We start from the raw sequence: 6,000 nt of genomic DNA, 5'->3' as shown, positions 1-6,000 counted from the left end.
GGGGCAGCCAGAGGGGTCAGGATGCACTTTGAAAAAAAAAAAAATCACCAGGCAGTTTTGGGCGTTTGGGGGGGGGGGGGGGGGTGAAGTAGTGAAAAAAAAAATCATCAACACTGAAATACAAAATACCATCATCAGAAAACACCCTGGGTAGGAGGGGCGCCGTCTGTAGATCCCTTGAGGAACTCGGACCACCGCCCGCGCCTCCTCCGCGCGGTGGCCCATCGCCCAGCTCCAGCCTCTGAATCCTTCACAGGAGCCGTGCTCTTCTCTACTCCAAGCCCCTGCACAGGCTTTTCGCTCGGCCTGGCATGGGCTGTGGCTGGGTTCAGGTCTCAGTTTACAGCTCACTTACCCGAGGCTTGCCTGAGATCTCTCCTGGTCTCCCGTGGTTTCCCCAAAGCGCCACTCCATGGCTGTTCAGCCAGTGCCGACCGACAGGGGGAGCCCAGTCAACGTGAGAGGCAGGAAGGAATGGCGGGAACGGGGCCCGCAGGGCTGAGGTCAGGCAGAGACGTGACTCAAAGGTCCTGATTTCAAGTCCTAGCTCTGTCACTGTTTAGCTCTGTGAACTTAGCCAAGACTAGCTTCTCCGGGTCCCAACTGCTTCCTCTGTAAAATGGGCACTCAACACACCAAGACGAATCTATCCAGTTTTCCTGAGCACAAGCTGTGCCTTAAAATCCCGCGCCTGCCCCGTGGGAGCTCATGGGCTACTGAAGGTGACAGATAGGGAAACATACACGTAGGGACATGTAGGAAGGGCTGTGCTGGAAGCACACACAGGTAGTGGGGGAACACAAAGGAGGGAGAGTGGGTGGGTGGAGAGTGGGGAAGACGTCAGGGAGGACTTCAAAGAGGAGAAGAGGGTAGCTGAGCTCTGGCATATAGGTGGACAGAGGTTTGCTGTGGGTTAGGGGGGAAGATTCTAGGCAGAGACATCATGGCGGCAAAGGCCCCAGGGCTGCAGGAGCAGGGCGTTCTGGGAATGGCAAGTGCATCCACCTGGCTGGAGGGCAGGGTGTGTGCCACAAGGCACAGCGGACTCCAGTCACCTGTCATCCATCATCCATAGCCAATCTTGTTTCCTCCACACCCCATTCACACCCTATCCCCAATCCCAGACAGATGCATCTCATCTGTAAATATTTCTCTATGCATCTAAGCAACAAGGACTTAAAAAAACCAAAACCACAATGCTATTATCACACCTAAACAAATAACAAGTCCTTCATATCATATTTAGTCAGTGCTTCCATTTTGATTGCCCCTTAATTTCTTTTTTTCAGTTTGTTTAGTTTACAGGAACCAAGCACGGTTCATAATGGGATTGATTTATATGTCTCTTGAGTCTCTTGTTAATAGGTTTTCCCTTCTTCTGTGTATTTTTTCTTTCAATATATTTATTGGAGAAACCAGGTGGTTCGTCCTGCGGGGTTTCCAACCGTCTGGATTTTTCTGATTGCATTTTCCTGGTGTTAAAGGCTCATCTGCCCTTTGAATTTCCCATAAACTGGTAGTTAGATCCAGAGCAGTACCACCCAATAGTAAATCATGTGAGCCACAAGTGCAAGTCACATATGTAATTTTAGATTTTCAGGTAGTAACATTTTAAAAAGCAAAAAGAAATGGATGAAATTAATTGTATCTTACTTAACTCAGTATATTCAAAATATTATCATTCTAACGTCATCAATATAAAAATTAATACAAAAGAATTTACATTCTTTTTTGTACAAAGTCTCTGCAGTTCAGTGTGGATTGTGTTCATAGCACATCTCAATGTGGATTAGCCACTGTTCAATGACTTCAGAACTCCATGTGGCTGGTGTCTGCTGTCTTTGGACAGCACGGATAGATGCTTCATTATATTCAGGGTCAAACTTACGCCAAGGCTATTTCAAAGGTGTGTGCTTTTCCATCAGGAGGCATCAGGTGTCTGGTTGCCTGCCTTTCTGTGCCATTGATGAGCATTGTCTTAGACGTGCTCATTCTTTAGGAGTTGCGAAGAGCTGACAGCCTAATTCTATGATCCCTTCTGAATCTTTTTACTTGGAATATTTATATAAGAGAAACTTCCTTTCACCAACTATCCAGTTAACTAGTGTGTACAATGCATATAGCAAAGGTAAGTAAATGTTGCTTTCTTTTATGTAACAGTTCTCATAGGGTGAGAGCTGTGTTTAGGACAGGTCAGGTGCTTGCCATGTGGAGAGTGGGCTAGAGGGCACAAGAGTAGCTGAAGGGCGCCTGGGGAGGAGGTGATTATAATCCAGGCATGCTGAACTCAGGGGCAGCAAACCATCCCTTCCCATAAACCTCAGGAATCTCCTTCAAAAGGCCCAAGAAGCTCCAAGCCACCTTCATGGTGCCCCTTCTGCCCTGGCCTGTACCCTGGAATAGTCACTCCAGTCAGGCCCCCATCCCAGGCTGTCCCTCTTCAGGGGCCAGGCAGGAAATTTGCCTGCAGCCTCCCACCCATGCAGATGGACAGCTCAGCCCACTCCTGCCTGGCCACCCTTCCTTGCTGTCCTCACCATGCCCTGGGGCTCCCCCTTCTCCCCTGTCACCCCAAATTTTCTCTGGGGCCTTGCTCCTTTCATTGTCCCGTCTTCTTCCTGAATCTTTGCCTTCTCCCTGCTACTGGCTCCATCCCACTCGCATTTACAGGAAATCTTCCTTCGGTCTCACAGTCCCCTCCAACTCCCACCCATATTTTTCTCCACCACTTTATAGCTAAACTCGCAAGAGTTGTCTACACTCACTGTCTCTACTTCCCCACTGTGCACGCCCACTGCCCCTTGCTTCCTTTCTGCTTCCCAACCCTGAAACAGCTCCCATGGAGGTCACCAAGGGCTTCAGGCTGTGCCTGCCCTCACCTCCCATGGCTCCTGGGTCTTTGGCCCTATTGACCCTTCCCCATCTCCATGGTTTCTGTCCTGTGTCTAGTCCCACAGTCTTCCACTCTCAGCCTTGGGGGAAGCTCCTTGGGCCTCTGTTCTGGCCGCTCTTCTGCTAACCCTGTGCACAGATCCCCCTCCTTCCCCCCACCCAGCCATATCCCCTGCCCCCGGCCCTCAGACACAGGCTCAGTCCTCCCCTCCCCAACTACCTGCCTTACACCCAGCTCCAGCGCAGCTCCGTGCCGTGGGTACTTTCCTGTCTCAGCCACAGGCCTGGCAGCTTCCTGAGGGCAGGCACTGTGTCTGCCTTGTGCATTTCTCACCCTGGAGCCTAGTCCAGCGCTTGGTGTGCAGTGTGCAGTCAGTAACCATTAAACGCACGAGTAATACAGGTTCCCAGCAACACCTTTGTTCTTGCTTCTTACCCTGGCTGGTAGCCCTGGCCCCGTTTCACCCCCTCGACCTGCCTGTCAGACACAGCTAAGGGGAGTCCTCAAAGAAGCCCCTCCTGCCCCTCTTACCCCCGCCCCTTTTATGCCTGTGAGTCATAATGTACACGGCTGACCTCATGGACTTTTGATAGTTATATCGCATTTCCGGCAGTTATAAATACACATTTTTCCCCCTTAAAGTTGCTCCACACCCCACAGCACAATGCTGTGAGGTGCTCAGTTTTTCCACTCCCTGCACAGAGATGTCCCCCGGATTTGCTCCTCCCTCTTAACTGGGGCTGCGGAGTGGGGAGGACGCTCTGTAGAGGGCAGGATGTTCAGATGGGTGGGACAGAAGGAGAGGCTGTGGGGCCTCCACAGGGCTTGGGGTGCGGAAGAAAGAGCCCTGGGGGAGAGGTCAGGGCCTGGTCCGGCCCCAGTGTGGCCTTGGGATCTGTGTGATCTTCAGCAGGTCATCCTTCTTTGGGGGTTTCCTGTGGGTTCCTGGGTCAAGTAGTGATGGGAACACCTTGCCCACACACTCTGCAGGCTGGCCTTGGGATCAAATGCAATTATTTGGGGGAGAGCATTGAGACAGGAAAAACACTGTGCCTGTTTGAGGGATCACTGCATCACCATGGAGAGAAAGCAGGCGTCGCCGTATAGATGTGCACAGGGCAGGACAGGGCACCAGGGCCTCAGCTCCTGTTCTGGTTTCCCAGCTAGTGGTGGCTCATTAGCACTCAGAATATTTACTGAGAATCAGTGTGACTTACTGTTTACAATAACCCAGTTCCACAGTCTTATATGATCCTGGGACAGCTCTGCTTCTAAAGGTTTCCGATGCTGATTCTGGGAACACTGGGCCTTCACAGAGCTCCCAGGGGACCAAGAGACAGACACAGGTGTGACTTACCAAACTCAGCCTGTGCTCTTCCTCACTCACACTGCCCCGCCCCATACCGACACGCACACCTCAGGAGCACCTACTGTATGCCACTGAAGGCAACGCTTAGGCACGGGTTGGGGCTGAGAAGTCCAGGTGGCCAGCAGGTTTTTGGCAAAAAAGGGCCTGTGCTGAGGTCAGCAAGCTCTGGAGACGTGTGCTGCATGAACAAAAGGTCACATATCACCTGCACACAAAGAAGCCTGGAGTCTCCTCACATCAAGTGTGCCTGACCCTTGACCCAAAGAGTGAGTAATCTGTGGAAATACACAGTGAGGCTGGTTTCTTTGAGGAATAAGGTGTTCTGCATAACTAAATTTTTTTTTTTTTTTTTTTTTTTTTTTCCCGAGATGGAGTCTCGCTCTGTCGTCCAGGCTGGAGTGCAGTGGCACGATCTCGGCTCACTCCAACCTCCGCCTCCCGGGTTCCGCCATTCTCCTGCCTCAGCCTCCTGAGTAGCTGGGACTGCAGGCGCCTGCCACCACGCCCGGCTAATTTTTTTGTATTTTTTTTTTTAGTAGAGACGGGGTTTCACCGTGTTAGCCAGGATGGTCTTGATCTCCTGACCTCGTGATCCGCCCGCCTCTGCCTCCCAAAGTGCTGGGATTACAGGCGTGAGCCACCGTGCCCAGCCTAAAATTTTTAAAAAAAGTTTTTGCAAGTAAACTTTTGAGAGAACAAGTTTGTCCCTTAAAGCATCAACTTATTTTAACCATTTTGAATAATACACTTCCTTAAACTATTTTATGCATTTTCCTATCAAACTAAAATCAATGTATCCTTTTTGTGATGACTGGGGTCTATCCTTAGCAACAGTAAAAGTCACACTGAGGCTGAATTTTTTAAGCTGGCTGTTTTATTAATTTTTATTACACATTTTACAAGCTCTTGTGCCATGGACTTTGAATCGATGGCAGGGTGGAAGCTGTTCTGCTACATACAAACCACCCTGATCAGAAGCAGGCTGTCATGAACTGTGCCAAGTTCTTCACAAATAGGCAGAGTGGCAGGTGAGAGGCCTCTCCTGCCGTGTCATGCTCTGGGCCCCAAAGCAATTGGAGACAGGTTTTGAAGAAAGAATACAAATTTGCTCTTAGGGCAAGAGAAGCCTCCATCCAGGATCAAAGGAAATACAGAACAAGGGGCTGACTTCACTTTACAGACCAGCACGTGGGCTCAGAGAAGTCAAGCGCCTCGCCGGGGTCACACAGCCAGTGAGCGGCAGCGTTGGGCTGAAACATCTGTGACTTGCTCTCCTGTGAGGCAGGGTGCTGCTCAGTTAGGCCCCCCAGACCGCTTCCTTCCAAGTGCTCCTGTCCTCTCCTTAGCTTCAGGCTGTCCATTAGTCCTGCCCCTCTCACCCTCCGAGACCTTCTCATCTGAGGCGCCTTAGAACTGTGTTTTGTACACACAGCCAAAATGACCTGCGCCTGCCACTCTCCCCCTTGTATGTAGTTCTGTGCCTGGGCTTGGCTACAGCTATTTCACCAACTGGCTGTCTCTTTCATATCTAGACTCATACTCGTTCTTTTTCTGGATTGCTGACAGTGCTGGCCTTTAAAAAGTCTGGAATTGTTTTAAAGACTTGTCTTTTTTTATTCATTTAAAATCCACAAGGCTGAGCTGTCTACCTACAAAACTGTAATTAGATGTGCTAAGGGGGAAAAAAAAAGAAAAAGAAAGCTATCTACTTCAAGCAGAATCAAGAGCTCTGGGCACC

This window comes from Gorilla gorilla, chromosome 9, assembly GCF_029281585.2.
Source record: "Gorilla gorilla gorilla isolate KB3781 chromosome 9, NHGRI_mGorGor1-v2.1_pri, whole genome shotgun sequence".
Classification (NCBI taxonomy): Eukaryota; Metazoa; Chordata; class Mammalia; order Primates; family Hominidae; genus Gorilla; species Gorilla gorilla.
This window is presented reverse-complemented; position numbering follows the sequence as displayed.